Source organism: Oncorhynchus masou, unplaced genomic scaffold (assembly GCF_036934945.1).
Source record: "Oncorhynchus masou masou isolate Uvic2021 unplaced genomic scaffold, UVic_Omas_1.1 unplaced_scaffold_2538, whole genome shotgun sequence".
Lineage (NCBI taxonomy): Eukaryota > Metazoa > Chordata > Actinopteri > Salmoniformes > Salmonidae > Oncorhynchus > Oncorhynchus masou.
In genome coordinates this window covers 25,001-48,903 of record NW_027008988.1, presented here as the reverse complement: position 1 = coordinate 48,903, position 23,903 = coordinate 25,001, and the positions used below count along the sequence as shown (strand labels likewise).

Here is a 23,903-nt window from a genome sequence, read left to right as displayed (position 1 = left end):
GCTAGACCTCCCCAGGTCACGTGACTGTATGTAGAACATGTCCTTTCCTGCTTCCTGTCTCCAGGTGCAGGAGTACAGAGATGCCCTGGAAGAAGTCCTGATCAGAGGGAAGCCTGGGATCCGCCTGATGCCTGAGCTCTACGCTGTCCCACCTGAAAAGGTATCGCCCTTTTGAATACAACTTTATGGTCCGTGTGTCAATTGGAAATCCGTCTTTCTTTAGGGCACGTCGGCTTTACTCCTTGTGCCGATATGGGCTGCGGAGAAGTAACAGGTTACACTTGTGCCGATATGGGCTGCGGAGAAGTAACAGGTTACACTTGTGCCGATATGGGCTGCGGAGAAGTAACAGGTTACACTTGTGCCGATATGGGCTGCGGAGAAGTAACAGGTTACACTTGTGCCGATATGGGCTGCGGAGAAGTAACAGGTTACACTTGTGCCGATATGGGCTGCGGAGAAGTAACAGGTTACACTTGTGCCGATATGGGCTGCGGAGAAGTAACAGGTTACACTTGTGCCGATATGGGCTGCGGAGAAGTAACAGGTTACACTTGTGCCGATATGGGCTGCGGAGAAGTAACAGGTTACACTTGTGCCGATATGGGCTGCGGAGAAGTAACAGGTTACACTTGCTACCTTTCTGAATCCTGATAAGTAACAATGTCCCCTACAACTAACTAAGTGAGGAAGACCGTAACTGTGTGGTGTTTCCCCCAGATGGAGGAAGAGTACGGGAACCCTCACTCCGTGGACAGAGTGGCTATGGGTCAGTTACCTCACATGTGGGGACAGTCCCTCTACATCGTTAGTTCTCTGCTGGCTGAGGTAAAAAACCTTCTGCGGTCAGGTTACTTATAATATTTATTTGATTTATTTCACCTTTATTTAACCAGGTAGGCAAGACCGTAACTTGAGAACAAGTTCTCATTTACAATTGCGACCTGGCCAGATAAAGCAAAGCAGTTCGACACATACAACGACACAGAGTTACACATGGAGCAAAACAAACATACAGTCAATAATACAGTATAAACAAGTCTATATACGATGTGAGCAAATGAGGTGAGATAAGGGAGGTAAAGGCAAAAAAAGGCCATGGTGGCAAAGTAAATAAAATATAGCAAGTAAAACACTGGAATGGTAGATTTGCAGTGGAAGAATGTGCAAAGTAGAAATAAAAATAATGGGGTGCAAAGGAGCAAAATAAATAAATAAATTAAATACAGTAGGGAAAGAGGTAGTTGTTAAATTATAGGTGGGCTAATAGAGTGATTCTGCCTCTGTCTCACCACAGTGAGGTGTTGGTTGGTGCTTTAGTTCTCTCTTCTCTCTCTCTCTCTCTCTCTCTCTCTCTCTCTCTCTCTCTCTCTCTCTCTCTCTCTCTCTCCGTCTGTTCCTCCAAGGGATTCCTCGCCCCTGGAGAGATCGACCCTCTCAACAGGCGATTCTCCACCAATTTCAAGCCGGACGTAGTCGTACAAGGTTTGCAGCAGGTCTAATTTCCTCTCATGCAGGCTGGAAGACATTTGACATCCTTTAACTGGAGAAGTAATATACAGTTCTAGACTTGTTATTTAATTCACTCGTTTTGTTTAAGATCGTTTGCTCCGTGGTCAGGGCTGCCTATCTGAGAGTTTCCTTTCCCTTTTGTGTGTGTGTGTGTGTGTGTGTGTGTGTGTGTGTGTGTGTGTGTGTGTGTGTGTGTGTGTGTGTGTGTGTGTGTGTGTGTGTGTATGTGCCTTCATGTATGTGCATGTACAAACCATTTGTTTCTGTATACATACCTTAATTTGTTTCTCTCTCTGTGTGTGTGTGTGTGTGTGTGTGTGTGTGTGTGTATGTGCCTTCATGTATGTGCATGTACAAACCATTTGTTTCTGTATACATACCTTAATTTGTTTCTCTCTGTGTGTGTGTGTGTGTGTGTGTGTGTGTGTGTGTGTGTGTGTGTGTGTGTGTGTGTGTGTGTACACATTGGCAGTGTGTGTGTTAGCGGAGTCGAAGGAGATCCAGGAGCTGCTGAAGAACGATGAAATAGAGGTCCAGACCATCGCTGAGGTCCAGCCCATCAGGGTCATGCCTGCTCGCATCCTCAGCCACGTCTACGTCAAACTGGGTACAGTTACACCTACTTAGAAAGGATTCGTAGAGCATTCGGAAAGCCTTCATAAGAACTACATAGCTAATGACTTGCTTCACAGGAAACTGCAAGAAGTTGAATCTGAGCGGGAGGCCATACAGGCACATTGGAGTTCTGGGAACCTCGAAATTCTACGAGATCCGGAACCGTACCTACACATTCACCCCTCAGGTGACATACCTTGTTATCACCTTAAGACAGTAGAGGTCCTATCTCCCTAAATGCTCTTGTTTGTTAAATCCTAATCTAGCACACCTAGGGCTTTATCCACAAAGCAGGAATCTGGTTAAAACCTGTTTTTAAGACTTTTTTTAAATACTCCCAGCTCAAAGTAGGTTTTAGGAGGATGTTAAGCTACTGCCCAGACAAACTCTGAGCCAGGAGTAAAATCAAGTCATGAAAGTTGATCTCAGCTGGTAATCACAACAATCAAAAGTATGGACACACCTACTCATTCAAGGATTTGTCTTTATTTTTACTATTTTCTACATTGTAGAATAATAGTGAAGACATCAAAACTATAAAATATGGAATCATGTAGTAACCCAAAAAGTGTTAAACAAATCAAAATATATTTTATATTTGAGATTCTTCAAAGTAGCCACCCTTTGCCTTAATAACAGCTTTGAACAGTCTTGGCATTCTCTCAACCAGCTTCACCTGGAATGCTTTTCCAACAGTCTTGAAGGAGTTCCCACATATGCTGAGCACTTGTTGGCTGCTTTCCCTTCATTATGCGGTCCAACTCATCCCAATCCATCTCTAGTGGGTTGAGGTCGGGTGACCTCAGTGTATATATGTTTGGATACGGCCCCGGATTCTACTAATTATCTGGGCTGGAGCAGTAGTGTTGGTCATCTCTCTCCTTTAGTTCCTGGACCAGCATCACTTCTATCTGGCTCTGGACAACCATCTCACTGTCTCTCCTCTCCTTTTTGTTCCTGGACCAGCATCACTTCTATCTGGCTCTGGACAACCATCTCACTGTCTCTCCTCTCCTTTAGTTCCTGGACCAGCATCACTTCTACCTGACTCTGGACAACCATCTCACTGTCTCTCCTCTCCTTTAGTTCCTGGACCAGCATCACTTCTACCTGACTCTGGACAACCATCTCACTGTCTCTCCTCTCCTTTAGTTCCTGGACCAGCATCACTTCTACCTGGCTCTGGACAACCAGATGATAGTGGAGATGCTAAGGACGGAGCTGTCCTATCTCTCCTCCTCCTGGAGGATGACCGGACGCCCTACCCTGACCTTCCCCATCACACACAGCATGCTGGGTAAATACCCTCCCCTTCCCCGTCACGCACCACATGCTGGGTAAATACCCTCACCTTCCTTGTCACACACAGCATGCTGGGTAAATACCCTCCCCTTCCCCGTCACGCACCACATGCTGGGTAAATACCCTCACCTTCCCTGTCACACACAGCATGCTGGCTAAATACCCTCCCCTTCCCTATCACACACAGCATGCAGGGTAAATACCCTCCCATTCCCCATCACACACAGCATGCTGGGTAAATAACTATACCTTCCCCATCACACACAGCATGCTGGGTAAATAACTACACCTTCCCCATCACACACAGCATGCTGGGTAAATAACTACACCTTCCCCATCACACACAGCATGCTGGGTAAATAACTACACCTTCCCCATCACACACAGCATGCTGGGTAAATACCCTCCCATTCCCCATCACACACAGAATGCTGGGGAAATACCCTCCCATTCCCCATCACACACAGCATGCTGGGTAAATACCCCTCCCCTCCCCGTCACACACAGCATGCTGGGTAAATAACTACACCTTCCCCATCACACACAGCATGCTGGGTAAATACCCTCCCATTCCCCATCACACACAGCATGCTGGGTAAATAACTACACCTTCCCCATCACACACAGCATGCTGGGTAAATAACTACACCTTCCCCATCACACACAGCATGCTGGGCAATCATTCTGTGTTGTTTGTGTGACTTCTGGACTAAACATTTATTTAAATGGGAATTCGAGGATTAATCTGTGTCCAGGAAATGGACTCTTGCTGGGAAACTACATTCTGTATGGAACAAACAAGGCTTATTGGTTGGTTGATTGATCATGTTTCCCTTGTTGTTCCCAGTGGATGATGGTGAGAGCATCGACCCGTGTATTCTGTCCACTCTGAGGAAGCTGCACGATGGATACTTTGGAGGGGCAAGGTCAGACCGACTCTCTTCCATTTCTAAGGTCACTCATCTTAAGAGAGATCTCTGGATATTTACAGAAGGAAATGCTCGGCTCCACTATTTATGTCACTACAGCACCTGGTTATGAAAGTTCCAGTGATGCCCTATTTGGTTCCATTTGCAGGGTTCAGATGGCAAACATCTCCAGCTTCCAGACTACCTCGTTCCACACAGAGCTCAGCTTCCTCGACGGAGACACCGATGACGACCTGCTGGAGAATGAAGAAGATGAGGAAGACGAAGAAGAAAGTTTTGTCCCCTCAGGTACGTCAGCCGTGGTGTGTGTTTGGTGTGTGTTTGTATTTGTGTTTGCGTGTTTGTGCTTGCGGTATGTAATATCATATTGCTGAGTCTACATTTAACTCCCGCCCCCATCCAGGCAGCTCCAAGGACATGTTTGACCACTACCTCAGCCAGCTGATGCAGAGCACAGCCACCAAGTGTCATCTCCCTCCCATCCAGAGGGGGCAGCACCACGTGTTTAGTGCTGAACACACCACCAGAGACATCCTCTCCTTCATGGCCCAGGTCCAAGGCCTCAACATGCCCAGTAAGTTATCGTCACATTTACTGTTTGTTTATTCACCAAGTGTTAGGTTTAGGGTTATGTATGGGACTCTGTAGGTTTCTACTGTATGTATGGGACTCTGTTGGTTTCTACTGTATGGTTGGGACTCTGTTGGTTTCTACTGTATGGGACTCTGTCGGTTTCTACTGTATGGGACTCTGTAGGTTTCTACTGTATGGGACTCTGTAGGTTTCTACTGTATGGGACTCTGTCAGTTTCTACTGTATGGGACTCTGTAGGTTTCTACTGTATGGGACTCTGTCGGTTTCTACTGTATGGGACTCTGTCGGTTTCTACTGTATGGGACTCTGTCGGTTTCTACTGTATGGGACTCTGTCAGTTTCTACTGTATGGGACTCTGTAGGTTTCTACTGTATGGGACTCTGTAGGTTTCTACTGTATGGGACTCTGTAGGTTTCTACTGTATGGGACTCTGTAGGTTTCTACTGTATGGGACTCTGTAGGTTTCTACTGTATGGGACTCTGTAGGTTTCTACTGTATGGGACTCTGTAGGTTTCTACTGTATGGCTGGGACTCTGTAGGTTTCTACTGTATGTATGGGACTCTGTAGGTTTCTACTGTATGGGACTCTGTAGGTTTCTACTGTATGGGACTCTGTAGGTTTCTACTGTATGTATGGGACTCTGTAGGTTTCTACTGTATGTATGGGACTCTGTAGGTTTCTACTGTATGGTTGGGACTCTGTTGGTTTCTACTGTATGGTTGGGACTCTGTAGGTTTCTACTGTATGGTTGGGACTCTGTAGGTTTCTACTGTATGGTTGGGACTCTGTAGGTTTCTACTGTATGGTTGGGACTCTGTAGGTTTCTACTGTATGGTTGGGACTCTGTAGGTTTCTACTGTATGGTTGGGACTCTGTAGGTTTCTACTGTATGGTTGGGACTCTGTAGATTTCTACTGTATGGTTGGGACACTGTAGGTTTCTACTGTATGGTTGGGACTCTGTAGATTTCTACTGTATGGTTGGGACTCTGTTGGTTTCTACTGTATGGGACTCTGTAGGTTTCTACTGTATGGGACTCTGTAGGTTTCTACTGTATGGGACTCTGTAGGTTTCTACTGTATGGGACTCTGTCGGTTTCTACTGTATGGGACTCTGTAGGTTTCTACTGTATGGGACTCTGTCGGTTTCTACTGTATGGGACTCTGTAGGTTTCTACTGTATGGGACTCTGTAGGTTTCTACTGTATGGGACTCTGTTGGTTTCTACTGTATGGAACTCTGTAGGTTTCTACTGTATGGGACTCTGTTGGTTTCTACTGTATGGGACTCTGTAGGTTTCTACTGTATGGCTGGGACTCTGTTGGTTTCTACTGTATGGACTCTGTAGGTTTCTACTGTATGGTTGGGACTCTGGTGGTTTCTACTGTATGGTTGGGACTCTGTAGGTTTCTACACTGTTGGTTTCTACTGTATGGTTGGGACTCTGTAGGTTTCTACTGTATGGTTGGGACTCTGTTGGTTTCTACTGTATGGTTGGGACTCTGTTGGTTTCTACTGTATGGTTGGGACTCTGTTGGTTTCTACTGTATGGTTGGGATTCTGTTGGTTTCTACTGTATGGTTGGGATTCTGTTGGTTTCTACTGTATGGGACTCTGTTAGTTTCTACTGTATGGTTGGGACTCTGTTGGTTTCTACTGTATGGTTGGGATTCTGTTGGTTTCTACTGTAGATATGTGGGAGTAGAGTAGGGGCCTGAGGACACACACTTAATCTGTTGTGAAATCTTTTTGCATTGTACTGTTTTAACTGCCTTAATTTAGCTGGACGCCAGAAAGAGTAGCTGCTGCCTTGGCAGGATGTCATGGGGATCCATAATAAACCCCAGGAACAGTAGCTGCTGCCTTGGCAGGAAGTCATGGGGATCCATAATAAACCCCAGGAACAGTAGCTGCTGCCTTGGCAGGAAGTCATGGGGATCCATAATAAACCCCAGGAAGAGTAGCTGCTGCCTTGGCAGGAAGTCATGGGGATCCATAATAAACCCCAGAAAGAGTAACTGCTGCCTTGGCAGGAAGTCATGGGGATCCATAATAAACCCCAGGAAGAGTAACTGCTGCCTTGGCAGGAAGTCATGGGGATCCATAATAAACCCCATGAAGAGTCGCTGCTGCCTTGGCAGGAAGTCATGGGGATCCATAATAAACCCCAGAAAGAGTAGCTGCTGCCTTGGCAGGAAGTCATGGGGATCCATAATAAACCCCAGGAAGAGTAGCTGCTGCCTTGGCAGGAAGTCATGGGGATCCATAATAAACCCCAGGAAGAGTAGCTGCTGCCTTGGCAGGAAGTCATGGGGATCCATAATAAACCCCAGGAACAGTAGCTGCTGCCTTGGCAGGAAGTCATGGGGATCCATAATAAACCCCAGGAAGAGTAGCTGCTGCCTTGGCAGGAAGTCATGGGGATCCATAATAAACCCCAGGAAGAGTAGCTGCTGCCTTGGCAGGAAGTCATGGGGATCCATAATAAACCCCAGGAACAGTAGCTGCTGCCTTGGAAGGAAGTCATGGGGATCCATAATAAACCCCAGGAAGAGTAGCTGCTGCCTTGGCAGGAAGTCATGGGGATCCATAATAAACCCCAGGAAGAGTAGCTGCTGCCTTGGCAGGAAGTCATGGGGATCCATAATAAACCCCAGAAAGAGTAACTGCTGCCTTGGCAGGAAGTCATGGGGATCCATAATAAACCCCAGGAAGAGTAGCTGCTGCCTTGGCAGGAAGTCATGGGGATCCATAATAAACCCCAAGAAGAGTGCTGCTGCCTTGGCAGGAAGTCATGGGGATCCATAATAAACCCCAGAAAGAGTAGCTGCTGCCTTGGCAGGAAGTCATGGGGATCCATAATAAACCCCAGAAAGAGTAGCTGCTGCCTTGGCAGGAAGTCATGGGGATCCATAATAAACCCCAGGAAGAGTAGCTGCTGCCTTGGCAGGAAGTCATGGGGATCCATAATAAACCCCAGGAAGAGTAGCTGCTGCCCTTGGCAGGAAGTCATGGGGATCCATAATAAACCCCAGGAAGAGTAGCTGCTGCCTTGGCAGGAAATCATGGGGATCCATAATAAACCCCAGGAAGAGTAGCTGCTGCCTTGGCAGGTTGTCATGGGGATCCATAATAAACCCCAGGAAGAGTAGCTGCTGCCTTGGCAGGAAGTCATGGGGATCCTTAATAAACCCCAGAAAGAGTAGCTGCTGCCTTGGCAGGAAGTCATGGGGATCCATAATAAACCCCAGGAAGAGTAGCTGCTGCCTAGGCAGGAAGTCATGGGGATCCATAATAAACCCCAGAAAGAGTAGCTGCTGCCTTGGCAGGAAGTCATGGGGATCCATAATAAACCCCAGAAAGAGTAGCTGCTGCCTTGGCAGGAAGTCATGGGGATCCATAATAAACCCCAGGAAGAGTAGCTGCTGCCTTGGCAGGAAGTCATGGGGATCCATAATAAATACAAATACTGTATGGTGAGTGTTGTTTCTTCCAGAGGCCTCCATGTATCTTCCCATGACTCCCATCATGAACAAGCACCGTAAATCCCTCAACCTACTGCACGTGTCCCAGCTCACACCGCTCCATCCACACCACCACACACCACATCAACAACAGCCCAAGGTCAGTTCGTCTACGCCAACAACAGACTCCAGTACTGTCTTTCTGGTGCATCTGTGTGTTTGGATCCTCTAATGTGTGTGTGTGTGTGTGTGTGTGTGCGCACATGTGTGTATTTGTGTGTGTCTGTGTATCTTTGCTCTCAGGCCCCCAGTATTGCAGACCTCCACCTGCCGCGAGACTCCCAGGGTAACACAGACTTTGGGTCTCTGGTGAGACAGTTGAAGGAGTGTCCCACACTGCAGGACCAGGCAGACATACTATATATCCTCTGTGTGATGAAAGGTACTGGTTTAGATCAGGGGTGGGCAAACTGTAAACGTCCATTATCATTTCTACACACTTTCTATTTAGTTGTAGGTGTTCAATGTGGCCTGGAGTCTTTTACATTTTTTTACACAAAATAATATTTTTCCACATTTTTTTTTGTTTTACTCCAACCTCCTGCGGGTTGGATCAAATGGGCCGTATTTTTCCCACCCCTGGATTAGATGGTGTCGGGTTGAATTGAATCTTTGAATTGAATCAAATTGAATTGAATTCTCTACATGTTTAGGTTTGAATTACACTGAATTGACTCCTCAGATTGAATTGAACTGAATGATTTGTAATTCTCTCTCACCTGAAAGGTGCTGATTGGCTGGTGGACGTGGGGGTCAGGGCGGGGTCAGTGTGAGGTGTCTCCTGGAGGAGCTGTATGCCCAGGCCGGGGCCAACAAGGAGTGGGGTCTGATCAGATACATCTCTGGTATCCTGAGGAAGAGAGTGGAGGTGCTGGCTGAGGCCTGCACTGATCTCATCTCCCACCACAAGCAGCTGACAGTGGGGTTACCACCGGAGCCCAGGGAGAAAGTCATCTCAGCGCCTCTTCCTCCAGAAGAACTCAACTCTCTGATCTATGAGGCCAGTGGGCAGGACATCAGCATCGCTGTGCTCACTCAGGTACAACACATTATAACTGGGATTATATAAGAGGCTTCCAGATGCCATTTCCGTCCAAATTCTCTGCCCGATGCGAGTCTAGCTCGACATGTTAAAGCAAACTTTGGTCAGTTTTGTAACAAGTCTCTGCGATGAAGGGACAGTAACGACTGCTGTATTGTGATAATGCAGGAGATCATGGTGTACCTGGCCATGTACGTCCGCTCCCAGCCGGCTCTGTTTGGGGACATGCTGCGTCTCCGAATCGGACTCATCATGCAGGTGATGGCTACAGAGCTGGCCCGCAGTCTACACTGCTCAGGTAGGGTTCAGTCTACACTGCTCAGGTAGGGTTCAGTCTACACTGCTCAGGTAGGGTTCAGTCTACACTGCTCAGGTAGGGTTCAGTCTACACTGCTCAGGTAGGGTTCAGTCTACACTGCTCAGGTAGGGTTCAGTCTACACTGCTCAGGTAGGGTTCAGTCTACACTGCTCGGGTAGGGTTCAGTCTACACTGCTCGGGTAGGGTTCAGTCTACACTGCTCAGGTAGGGTTCAGTCTACACTGCTCAGGTAGGGTTCAGTCTACACTGCTCAGGTAGGGTTCAGTCTACACTGCTCAGGTAGGGTTCAGTCTACACTGCTCGGGTAGGGTTCAGTCTACACTGCTCGGGTAGGGTTCAGTCTACACTGCTCAGGTAGGGTTCAGTCTACACTGCTCGGGTAGGGTTCAGTCTACACTGCTCGGGTAGGGTTCAGTCTACACTGCTCAGGTAGGGTTCAGTCTACACTGCTCGGGTAGGGTTCAGTCTACACTGCTCGGGTAGGGTTCAGTCTACACTGCTCGGGTGGGGTTCAGTCTACACTGCTCGGGTAGGGTTCAGTCTACACTGCTCGGGTAGGGTTCAGTCTACACTGCTCAGGTAGGGTTCAGTCTACACTGCTCAGGTAGGGTTCAGTCTACACTGCTCGGGTAGGGTTCAGTCTACACTGCTCGGGTAGGGTTCAGTCTACACTGCTCAGGTAGGGTTCAGTCTACACTGCTCGGGTAGGGTTCAGTCTACACTGCTCGGGTAGGGTTCAGTCTACACTGCTCGGGTAGGGTTCAGTCTACACTGCTCGGGTAGGTTCAGTCTACACTGCTCGGGTGGGTTCAGTCTACACTGCTCGGGTAGGGTTCAGTCTACACTGCTCAAGTAGGGTTCAGTCTACACTGCTCAGGTAGGGTTCAGTCTACACTGCTCAGGTAGGGTTCAGTCTATACTGCTCAGGTAGGGTTCAGTCTACACTGCTCAGGTAGGGTTCAGTCTACACTGCTCAGGTAGGGTTCAGTCTACACTGCTCGGGTAGGGTTCAGTCTATACTGCTCGGGTAGGGTTCAGTCTATACTGCTCAGGTAGGGTTCAGTCTACACTGCTCAGGTAGGGTTCAGTCTACACTGCTCAGGTAGGGTTCAGTCTACACTGCTCAGGTAGGGTTCAGTCTACACTGCTCAGGTAGGGTTCAGTCTATATACTGCTCAGGTAGGGTTCAGTCTACACTGCTCAGGTAGGGTTCAGTCTACACTGCTCAGGTAGGGTTCAGTCTACACTGCTCGGGTAGGGTTCAGTCTATACTGCTCGGGTAGGGTTCAGTCTACACTGCTCGGGTAGGGTTCAGTCTACACTGCTCAAGTAGGGTTCAGTCTACACTGCTCAGGTAGGGTTCAGTCTACACTGCTCGGGTGGGGTTCAGTCTACACTGCTCGGGTAGGGTTCAGTCTACACTGCTCGGGTAGGGTTCAGTCTACACTGCTCAGGGTTCAGTCTACACTGCTCGGTAGGGTTCAGTCTACACTGCTCAGGTAGGGTTCAGTCTACACTGCTCAGGTAGGGTTCAGTCTACACTGCTCGGGTAGGGTTCAGTCTACACTGCTCGGGTAGGGTTCAGTCTACACTGCTCGGGTAGGGTTCAGTCTACACTGCTCGGGTAGGGTTCAGTCTACACTGCTCGGGTAGGGTTCAGTCTACACTGCTCGGGTAGGGTTCAGTCTACACTGCTCAGGTAGGGTTCAGTCTACACTGCTCAGGTAGGGTTCAGTCTACACTGCTCGGGTAGGGTTCAGTCTACACTGCTCAGGTAGGGTTCAGTCTACACTGCTCAGGTAGGGTTCAGTCTACACTGCTCAGGTAGGGTTCAGTCTACACTGCTCAGGTAGGGTTCAGTCTATACTGCTCAGGTAGGGTTCAGTCTACACTGCTCGGGTAGGGTTCAGTCTATACTGCTCAGGTAGGGTTCAGTCTACACTGCTCGGGTAGGGTTCAGTCTACACTGCTCAAGTAGGGTTCAGTCTACACTGCTCAGGTAGGGTTCAGTCTACACTGCTCGGGTAGGGTTCAGTCTACACTGCTCAGGTAGGGTTCAGTCTACACTGCTCAGGTAGGGTTCAGTCTACACTGCTCAGGTAGGGTTCAGTACCATTCTTAGAATGGTAGAATAATCAGCTGTGTTCTAAAGGCCTCAGTAGACTCACCATCTGAATAGGGCTCTGGTAGTTCTTTCAGGTAGACCTGGTTAGTAGTGACACTACTGTATCTGGAGGTTGAGCTGAATGGCCTTTAGTGTGGAAGTGCCTGGGGAGTTTTTACAGAGTCTCTCTACTCAGCGTTACAGGCGTCTCTCTCTCTGTCCTCTGCAGGGGAGGAGGCCTCTGAGAGCCTGATGAACTTGAGTCCATCAGACATGAAGAACCTGCTACACCACATCCTCAGTGGGAAGGAGTTTGGGGTGGAGAAGAGCAGTGAGTCTTTCCCAATCCCAAATCAACCCCTAGCCCCTACCCCTACATAGACCCCTAGCTCCGACCCCTACATAGACCCCTAGCTCCGAACCCTACATAGACCCCTATCCCTGACCCCTACATAGACCCCTAGCCCCGACAAGTACATAGACCCCTACATAGACCCCTAGCTCCGAACCCTACATAGACCCCGATCCCTGACCCCTACATAGACCCCTAGCCCCGACAACTACATAGACCCCTACATAGACCCCTAGCCCCGACCCCTACATAGACCCCTAGCCCCGACCACTACATAGACCCCTAACCCCAACCCCTAGCCCCGACCCCCTACATAGACCCCTACATAGACCCCTACATAGACCCCTACATAGACCCCTACATAGACCCCTAACCCCGACCCCTACATAGACCCCTAGAACCCTAACCCCGACCCCTACATAGACCCCTAGCCCCGATCCCTAGCCCCGACCCCTACATAGACCCCTAACCCCGATCCCTACATAGACCCCTACATAGACCCCTACATAGACCCCTAACCTCGATCCCTACATAGACCCCTAACCCCGATCCCTACATAGACCCCTAGCCCCGACCCCTACATAAACCCCTACATAGCCCCTAGCCCCGACCCCTACATAGACCCCTAGCCCCAACCCCTACATAGCCCTGACCCCTACATAGACCCCTAACCCTAGCCCCGACCCCCGACATAGACCCCTAACCCCAACCCCTAGCTCCGACCCCTACATAGACCCCTAACCCCAACCCCTAGCCCCGAACCCTACATAGACCCCTACATAGCCCCCTAGCCCCGACCCCTACATAGACCCATACATAGACCACTACATAGCCCCCTAGCCCCGACCCCTACATAGACCACTACATAGCCCCCTAGCCCCGACCCTACATAGACCCCTAGCCCCGACCCCTACATAGACCCCTACATAGCCCCCTAGCCCCGACCCCTACATAGACCCATACATAGACCACTACATAGCCCCTAGCCCCGACCCCTACATAGACCCCTAGCCCCGACCCCTACATAGCCCTGACCCCTACATAGACCCCTAACCCCTAGCCCCGACCCCGACATAGACCCCTAACCCCAACCCCTAGCCCCGAAACCTACATAGACCCCTACATAGACCCCTAGCCCCGACCCCTACATAGACCCCTAGCCCCGACCCCTACATAGACCCCTACATAGACCCCTAGCCCGACCCCTACATAGACCCCTAACCCCGACCCCTACATAGACCCCTACATAGCCCCCTAGCCCCGACCCCTACATAGACCCCTACATAGACCCCTACATAGACCCCTAGCCCCGACCCCTACATAGACCCCTAGCCCCGACCCCTACATAGCCCCGACCCCTACATAGACCCCTAACCCCTAGCCCCGACCCCGACATAGACCCCTAACCCCAACCCCTAGCTCCGACCCCTACATAGACCCCTAACCCCAACCCCTAGCCCCGAACCCTACATAGACCCCTACATAGCCCCCTAGCCCCGACCCCTACATAGACCCATACATAGACCACTACATAGCCCCCTAGCCCCGACCCCTACATAGACCACTACATAGCCCCCTAGCCCCGACCACTACATAGACCCCTAGCCCCGACCCCTACATAGACCCCTACATAGCCCCCTAGCCCCGACCCCTACATAGACCCATACATAGACCACTACATAGCCCCCTAGCCCCGACCCCTACATAGACCCCTAGCCCCGACCCCTACATAGCCCCGACCCCTACATAGACCCCTAACCCCTAGCCCCGACCCCCGACATAGACCCCTAACCCCAACCCCTAGCTCCGACCCCCTACATAGACCCCTAACCCCAACCCCTAGCCCCGAACCCTACATAGACCCCTACATAGCCCCTAGCCCCGACCCCTACATAGACCCATACATAGACCACTACATAGCCCCCTAGCCCCGACCCCTACATAGACCACTACATAGCCCCCTAGCCCCGACCCCCTACATAGCCCCCTAGCCCCGACCCCTACATAGCCCCCTAGCCCCGAGCCCCATAGACCCCTACATAGACCACTACATAGCCCCCTAGCCCCGACCCTACATAGACCACTACATAGCCCCCTAGCCCCGACCACATAGACCCCTACATAGACCCCTAGCCCCGACCCCTACATAGACCCCTACATAGCCCCCTAGCCCCGACCCCTACATAGCCCCCTAGCCCCGACCCCTACATAGCCCCCTAGCCCCGACGCCTACATAGACCCCTACATAGCCCCCTAGCCCCGACCCCTACATAGCCCCCTAGCATAGACCCCTACATAGACCCCTACATAGCCCCCTAGCCCCGACCCCTACATAGCCCCCTACCCCGACTACATAGCCCCCTAGCCCCGACGCCTACATAGACCCCTACATAGACCCCTACATAGCCCCCTAGCCCCGACCCCTACATAGCCCCCTAGCCCCGACGCCTACATAGACCCCTACATAGACCCCTACATAGCCCCCTAGCCCCGACCCCTACATAGCCCCCTAACCCCGACCCCTACATAGCCCCCTAGCCCCGACGCCTACATAGACCCCTACATAGCCCACTACATAGCCCCCTAGCCCCGACCCCTACATAGACCACTACATAGCCAGCATTAGTAGTTTCTACAGTATTAATATATTTCCCGATTCTTCTCAAATCTTTGCAGGTGTACTGGAATCTTTGCAGGTGTAGTATTATTTTATTGAATCAAATGAATTGTTGTGTCTGTCTCCCTTTCTCCTGTGTCAGTGCGTCCTATGCAGTCCTCAGCCACCAGCCCGGCTGTCTCCATCCATGAGCTGGGTCACACTGGGGCCACTAAGACGGAGCGCACCGGCATCCGCAAGCTGAAGCGTGAGATCAAACAGGTATGGTCACGTCAGCTGACTATTGCATGTCATGGAGGGTATCTACATCAGGGGTCTCCAACAGGTCCATCACAAGCTACCAGTAACTCCCAGTCTACCCATGAGTAGCTCGCCAAACAATTCTGAGAAAGCATTTATTTTTCACGTGTTCTACCGCAAACTGTCATGAACAAATCTCACTAGTATGAGACAAGTCAACCTCCCGGCTACTGTCCAATCAAATCCACATTGACATTCAACCACCCCTGATGAGCCACAACTGGCTGAAAGCCAAACGGAACACAACATCTGGCAATTCATTTCCAGCAATATTGCCCCTTTTGTGTCTGTGTGGTGTGGGCTTTTGTGTCTGTGCGGTGTGGGCTTTTGTGTCTGTGTGGTGTGGGCTTTTGTGTCTGTGCGGTGTGGGCTTTTGTGTCTGTGTGGTGTGGGCTTTTGTGTCTGTGCGGTGTGGGCTTTTGTGTCTGTGTGGTGTGGGCTTTTGTGTCTGTGTGGTGTGGGCTTTTGTGTCTGTGTGGTGTGGGCTTTTGTGTCTGTGTGGTGTGGGCTTTTGTGTCTGTGTCTGTGTGGTGTGGGCTTTTGTGTCTGTGCGGTGTGGGCTTTTGTGTCTGTGTGGTGTGGGCTTTTGCTTTCTTCTTAGGAGACAGAATGACATTCCCCCAGGAAAACAGAATTTGGGAACATACAAAGACGGCCTATTTGAAAGCTAGGAAAAAATGTACGTGTATCTTGTGAAATGTTTCATAATTTAAAAGTAGCTCTCATGCTAGAAAAGGTTGGAGACCCCTGATTTCCTTTGACCTATAATCTGCAGGTTAGTATAGACCTAATCCTCAATAATATAATCTAGAGGTTAGTATAGACCTAATCCTCAATAATATAATCTACAGGTTAGTATAGACCTAATCCTCTATAATATAATCTACAGGTTAGTATAGATCTAATCCTCTATAATATAATCTAGAGGTTAGTATAGACCTAATCCTCTATAATATAATCTACAGGTTAGTATAGATCTAATCCTCTATAATATAATCTACAGGTTAGTATAGACCTAATCCTCTATAATATAATCTACAGGTTAGTATAGATCTAATCCTCTATAATATAATCTACAGGTTAGTATAGACCTAATCCTCTATAATATAATCTACAGGTTAGTATAGATCTAATCCTCTATAATATAATCTACAGGTTAGTATAGACCTAATCCTCTATAATATAATCTACAGGTTAGTATAGACCTAATCCTCTATAATATAATCTACAGGTTAGTATAGACCTAATGCTCTATAATATAATCTACAGGTTAGTATAGACCTAATCCTCTATAATATAATCTACAGGTTAGTATAGACCTAATCCTCTATAATATAATCTACAGGTTAGTATAGACCTAATCCTCTATAATATAATCTACAGGTTAGTATAGACCTAATCCTCTATAATATAATCTACAGGTTAGTATAGACCTAATCCTCTATAATATAATCTACAGGTTAGTATAGACCTAATCCTCTATAATATAATCTACAGGTTAGTATAGACCTAATCCTCTATAATATAATCTACAGGTTAGTATAGACCTAATCCTCTATAATATAATCTAGAGGTTAGTATAGACCTAATCCTCTATAATATAATCTAGAGGTTAGTATAGACCTAATCCTCTATAATATAATCTACAGGTTAGTATAGACCTAATCCTCTATAATATAATCTACAGGTTAGTATAGACCTAATCCTCTATAATATAATCTACAGGTAGTATAGACCTAATCCTCTATAATATAATCTACAGGTTAGTATAGACCTAATCCTCTATAATATAATCTACAGGTTAGTATAGACCTAATCCTCTATAATATAATCTACAGGTTAGTATAGACCTAATCCTCTATAATATAATCTACAGGTTAGTATAGACCTAATCCTCTATAATATAATCTACAGGTTAGTATATAATCCTCTATAATATAATCTACAGGTTAGTATAGACCTAATGCTCTATAATAATATAATAGGCCTAATCCTCTATAATATAATCTACAGGTTAGTATAGACCTAATCCTCTATAATATAATCTACAGGTTAGTATAGACCTAATCCTCTATAATATAATCTACAGGTTAGTATAGACCTAATGCTCTATAATATAATCTACAGGTATAGTAATCCTCTAGAGGTTAGTATAGACCTAATCCTCTATAATATAATCTAGAGGTTAGTATAGACCTAATCCTCTATAATATAATCTACAGGTTAGTATAGACCTAATCCTCTATAATATAATCTACAGGTTAGTATAGACCTAATCCTCTATAATATAATCTAATTAGTATAGACCTAATCCTCTATAATATAATCTACAGGTTAGTATAGACCTAATACTCTATAATATAATCTACAGGTTAGTATAGACCTAATCCTCTATAATATAATCTACAGGTTAGTATAGACCTTCCTCTATAATATAATCTACAGGTTAGTATAGACCTAATCCTCTATAATATAATCTAGAGAGTATAGACCTAATCCTCTATAATATAATCTAGAGGTTAGTATAGACCTAATCCTCTATAATATAATCTAGAGGTTAGTATAGACCTAATCCTCTATAATATAATCTACAGGTTAGTATAGACCTAATCATCTATAATAATCTATAATATAATCTAGGTTAGTATAGACCTAATCCTCTATAATATAATCTACAGGTTAGTATAGACCTAATCCTCTATAATATAATCTACAGGTTAGTATAGGCCTAATCCTCTATAATATAATCTACAGGTTAGTATAGACCTAATCCTCTATAATATAATCTAATCCTCCATCCTCTATAATATAATCTACAGGTTAGTATAGACCTAATCCTCTATAATATAATCTATAGACATAATCCTCTATAATATAATCTACAGGTTAGTATAGGCCTAATCCTTAGTATAGACTAATCCTCTATAATATAATCTACAGATTAGTATAGGGTTAGTATAGACCTAATCCTCTATAATATAATCTACAGGTTAGTATAGACCTAATCCTCTATAATATAATCTACAGGTTAGTATAGACCTAATCCTCTATAATATAATCTACAGATTAGTATAGACCTAATCCTCTATAATATAATCTACAGGTTAGTATAGACCTAATCCTCTATAATATAATCTACAGGTTAGTATAGACCTAATCCTCTATAATATAATCTACAGGTTAGTATAGACATAATCCTCTATAATATAATCTAGAGGTTAGTATAGACCTAATGCTCTATAATATAATCTAGAGGTTAGTGTAGGCCTAATCCTCTATAATATAATCTACAGGTTAGTATAGACCTAATCCTCTATAATATAATCTACAGGTTAGTATAGACCTAATCCTCTATAATATAATCTACAGGTTAGTATAGACCTAATCCTCTATAATATAATCTACAGGTTAGTATAGACCTAATCCTCTATAATATAATCTACAGGTTAGTATAGACCTAATCCTCTATAATATAATCTACAGGTTAGTATAGACCTAATCCTCTATAATATAATCTACAGGTTAGTATAGACCTAATCCTCTATAATATAATCTAGAGGTTAGTATAGACCTAATCCTCTATAATATAATCTACAGGTTAGTATAGACCTAATTATAATCTAGAGGTTAGTATAGACCTAATGCTCTATAATATAATCTACAGGTTAGTATAGACCTAATCCTCTATAATATAATCTACAGGTTAGTATAGACCTAATCCTCTATAATATAATCTACAGGTTAGTATAGACCTAATTCTCTATAATATAATCTAGAGGTTAGTATAGGCCTAATACTCTTTCTGTATGTTTGATTCTAGTTAGAAGACATGACGACAGAATGCTCTTTGTCTATAGTAGTAATAATGCTGTGATGTTGTATGGTTCTGATTGCAGTTGGATGACTGGTCTCGTCCGATCAGCGTGGGTTGAGTTTGTTAGTTAATAGTCATACTGCCTCATCAGCTCTAGTCTCCACAGCTTGACCATAATGAAACCAACCATCATAACATGACATGAAGCCACCAGCTGAAAGCCCATTCATACCAGCTGTACTAGAATACAGTCAGTCGTGCCTTGCCTCATGCTGAGCTGCTGATCATGTTTGCCTGTTTTCTAGCCCACATCTTTAACTGTGTCTGATGTTTTATCATAATCTAAACTGTATTTACAAGGTGTGAGTTTGACTTTCCTTCACGCCGTCATCCCTCCTTCTGTGTCTCTCCCTCGACGACAACATGACGTCTTCTCCGTGTTGATCCTTTCCAGATGAGTAACAGTGGCTATTCCATCAGCAGCAACGTCACCTCTCCCCGTTCCACGGTAAACCATGAACCATGACCCCCTCATTGTCCCGTGTTCACTAAACCACGCAGATGAGAACGGTTGTCTTTCTTCGTTACATTGCCTTATGCTTACTGTACTAACATGTAATGGCCTGTAGCATGCCGGTGTCGTCATGGTAACATGTACTGGCCTGTAGCATGCTGGTGTCGTCATGGTAACATGTACCGGCCTGTAGCATGCTGGTGTCGTCATGGTAACATGTACCGGCCTGTAGCATGCTGGTGTCGTCATGGTAACATGTACCGGCCTGTAGCATGCTGGTGTCGTCATGGTAATATGTACCGGCCTGTAGCATGCCGGTGTCGTCATGGTAACATGTACTGGCCTGTAGCATGCTGGTGTCGTCATGGTAACATGTACTGGCCTGTAGCATGCTGGTGTCGTCATGGTAACATGTACCGGCCTGTAGCATGCTGGTGTCGTCATGGTAATGTGTACCGGCCTGTAGCATGCCGGTGTCGTCATGGTAACATGTACTGGCCTGTAGCATGCCGGTGTCGTCATGGTAACATGTACTGGCCTGTAGCATGGAGTGTATGCTGCTGTGTGTGTTTGTACTTGAGCGTGTATGTATGTGTGTGTTTTTGCACTTAAGTGTGCACATATACACAGTGTACAAAACATTAGGAACAGTCCCCCACACGCCCTCAGAACAGCCTCAATTCATCAGGGCACTCTACCAGAGACAGCAATTCATCAGGGCATGGACTCTACAAGGTGTCAGAGACAGCCTCAATTCATCAGGGCATGGACTCTACAAGGTGTCAGAGACAGCCTCAATTCATCAGGGCATGGACTCTACAAGGTGTCAGAGACAGCCTCAGTTCATCAGGGCATGGACTCTACAAGGTGTCAGAGACAGCCTCAATTCATCAGGGCATGGACTCTACAAGGTGTCAGAGACAGCCTCAATTCATCAGGGCATGGACTCTACAAGGTGTCAGAGACAGCCTCAGTTCATCAGGGCATGGACTCTACAAGGTGTCAGAGACAGCCTCAATTCATCAGGGCATGGACTCTACAAGGTGTCAGAGACAGCCTCAATTCATCAGGGCATGGACTCTACAAGGTGTCAGAGACAGCCTCAATTCATCAGGGCATGGACTCTACAAGGTGTCAGAGACAGCCTCAATTCATCAGGGCATGGACTCTACAAGGTGTCAGAGACAGCCTCAGTTCATCAGGGCATGGACTCTACAAGGTGTCAGAGACAGCCTCAATTCATCAGGGCATGGACTCTACAAGGTGTCAGAGACAGCCTCAGTTCATCAGGGCATGGACTCTACAAGGTGTCAGAGACAGCCTCAGTTCATCAGGGCATGGACTCTACAAGGTGTCAGAGACAGCCTCAATTCATCAGGGCATGGACTCTACAAGGTGTCAGAGACAGCCTCAGTTCATCAGGGCATGGACTCTACAAGGTGTCAGAGACAGCCTCAATTCATCAGGGCATGGACTCTACAAGGTGTCAGAGACAGCCTCAGTTCATCAGGGCATGGACTCTACAAGGTGTCAGAGACAGCCTCAATTCATCAGGGCATGGACTCTACAAGGTGTCAGAGACAGCCTCAGTTCATCAGGGCATGGACTCTACAAGGTGTCAGAGACAGCCTCAGTTCATCAGGGCATGGACTCTACAAGGTGTCAGAGACAGCCTCAATTCATCAGGACATGGACTCTACAAGGTGTCAGAGACAGCCTCAATTCATCAGGGCATGGACTCTACAAGGTGTCAGAGACAGCCTCAATTCATCAGGGCATGGACTCTACAAGGTGTCAGAGACAGCCTCAATTCATCAGGGCAGGACTCTACAAGGTGTCAGGCATGGACTCTACAAGGTGTCAGAGACAGCCTCAGTTCATCAGGGCATGGACTCTACAAGGTGTCAGAGACAGCCTCAGTTCATCAGGGCATGGACTCTACAAGGTGTCAGAGACAGCCTCAATTCATCAGGGCATGGACTCTACAAGGTGTCAGAGACAGCCTCAGTTCATCAGGGCATGGACTCTACAAGGTGTCAGAGACAGCCTCAGTTCATCAGGGCATGGACTCTACAAGGTGTCAGAGACAGCCTCATCTCTACAAGGTGTCAGAGACAGCCTCAATTCATCAGGACATGGACTCTACAAGGTGTCAGAGACAGCCTCAATTCATCAGGACATGGACTCTACAAGGTGTCAGAGACAGCCTCAATTCATCAGGGCATGGACTCTACAAGGTGTCAGAGACAGCCTCAGTTCATCAGGGCATGGACTCTACAAGGTGTCAGAGACAGCCTCAGTTCATCAGGGCATGGACTCTACAAGGTGTCAGAGACAGCCTCAATTCATCAGGGCATGGACTCTACAAGGTGTCAGAGACAGCCTCAGTTCATCAGGGCATGGACTCTACAAGGTGTCAGAGACAGCCTCAATTCATCAGGGCATGGACTCTACAAGGTGTCAGAGACAGCCTCAATTCATCAGGGCATGGACTCTGTCAGAGACAAGGTGTCAGAGACAGCCTCAGTTCATCAGGGCATGGACTCTACAAGGTGTCAGAGACAGCCTCAGTTCATCAGGGCATGGACTCTACAAGGTGTCAGAGACAGCCTCAATTCATCAGGGCATGGACTCTACAAGGTGTCAGAGACAGCCTCAGTTCATCAGGGCATGGACTCTACAAGGTGTCAGAGACAGCCTCAATTCATCAGGGCATGGACTCTACAAGGTGTCAGAGACAGCCTCAGTTCATCAGGGCATGGACTCTACAAGGTGTCAGAGACAGCCTCAATTCATCAGGGCATGGACTCTACAAGGTGTCAGAGACAGCCTCAATTCATCAGGGCATGGACTCTACAAGGTGTCAGAGACAGCCTCAATTCATCAGGGCATGGACTCTACAAGGTGTCAGAGACAGCCTCAGTTCATCAGGGCATGGACTCTACAAGGTGTCAGAGACAGCCTCAATTCATCAGGGCATGGACTCTACAAGGTGTCAGAGACAGCCTCAATTCATCAGGGCATGGACTCTACAAGGTGTCAGAGACAGCCTCAGTTCATCAGGGCATGGACTCTACAAGGTGTCAGAGACAGCCTCAATTCATCAGGGCATGGACTCTACAAGGTGTCAGAGACAGCCTCAATTCATCAGGGCATTCATCAGGGCCTCATGGGCATGGACTCTACAAGGTGTCAGAGACAGCCTCAATTCATCAGGGCATGGACTCTACAAGGTGTCAGAGACAGCCTCAATTCATCAGGGCATGGACTCTACAAGGTGTCAGAGACAGCCTCAATTCATCAGGGCATGGACTCTACAGGAGACAGCCTCAATTCATCAGGCATGGACTCTACAAGGTGTCAGAGACAGCCTCAATTCATCAGGGCATGGACTCTACAAGGTGTCAGAGACAGCCTCAATTCATCAGGGCATGGACTCTACAAGGTGTCAGAGACAGCCTCAATTCATCAGGGCATGGACTCTACAAGGTGTCAGAGACAGCCTCAGTTCATCAGGGCATGGACTCTACAAGGTGTCAGAGACAGCCTCAATTCATCAGGGCATGGACTCTACAAGGTGTCAGAGACAGCCTCAATTCATCAGGATGGACTCTACAAGGTGTCAGAGACAGCCTCAATTCATCAGGGCATGGACTCTACAAGGTGTCAGAGACAGCCTCAATTCATCAGGGCATGGACTCTACAAGGTGTCAGAGACAGCCTCAATTCATCAGGGCATGGACTCTACAAGGTGTCAGAGACAGCCTCAATTCATCAGGGCATGGACTCTACAAGGTGTCAGAGACAGCCTCAATTCATCAGGGCATGGACTCTACAAGGTGTCAGAGACAGCCTCAATTCATCAGGGCATGGACTCTACAAGGTGTCAGAGACAGCCTCAATTCATGTCAGAGACAGCCTCATTCATCGGGACTCTACAAGGTGTCAGAGACAGCCTCAATTCATCAGGGCATGGACTCTACAAGGTGTCAGAGACAGCATGGACTCACAAGGTGTCATCAATTCATCAGGGGCATGGACTCTACAAGGTGTCAGAGACAGCCTCAATTCATCAGGGCATGGACTCTACAAGGTGTCAGAGACAGCCTCAATTCATCAGGGCATGGACTCTACAAGGTGTCAGAGACAGCCTCAATTCATCAGGGCATGGACTCTACAAGGTGTCAGAGACAGCCTCAATTCATCAGGGCATGGACTCTACAAGGTGTCAGAGACAGCCTCAATTCATCAGGGCATGGACTCTACAAGGTGTCAGAGACAGCCTCAGTTCATCAGGGCATGGACTCTACAAGGTGTCAGAGACAGCCTCAATTCATCAGGGCATGGACTCTACAAGGTGTCA

At 47.3% G+C, this 23,903-nt stretch overlaps 1 pseudogene; it reads left to right on the top strand.

Annotated features, from left to right (window-relative positions):
• LOC135533633 (phosphorylase b kinase regulatory subunit alpha, liver isoform-like) overlaps nucleotides 1-23,903 on the top strand; it is a 39,529-nt pseudogene that overhangs the window by 6,383 nt on the left and 9,243 nt on the right.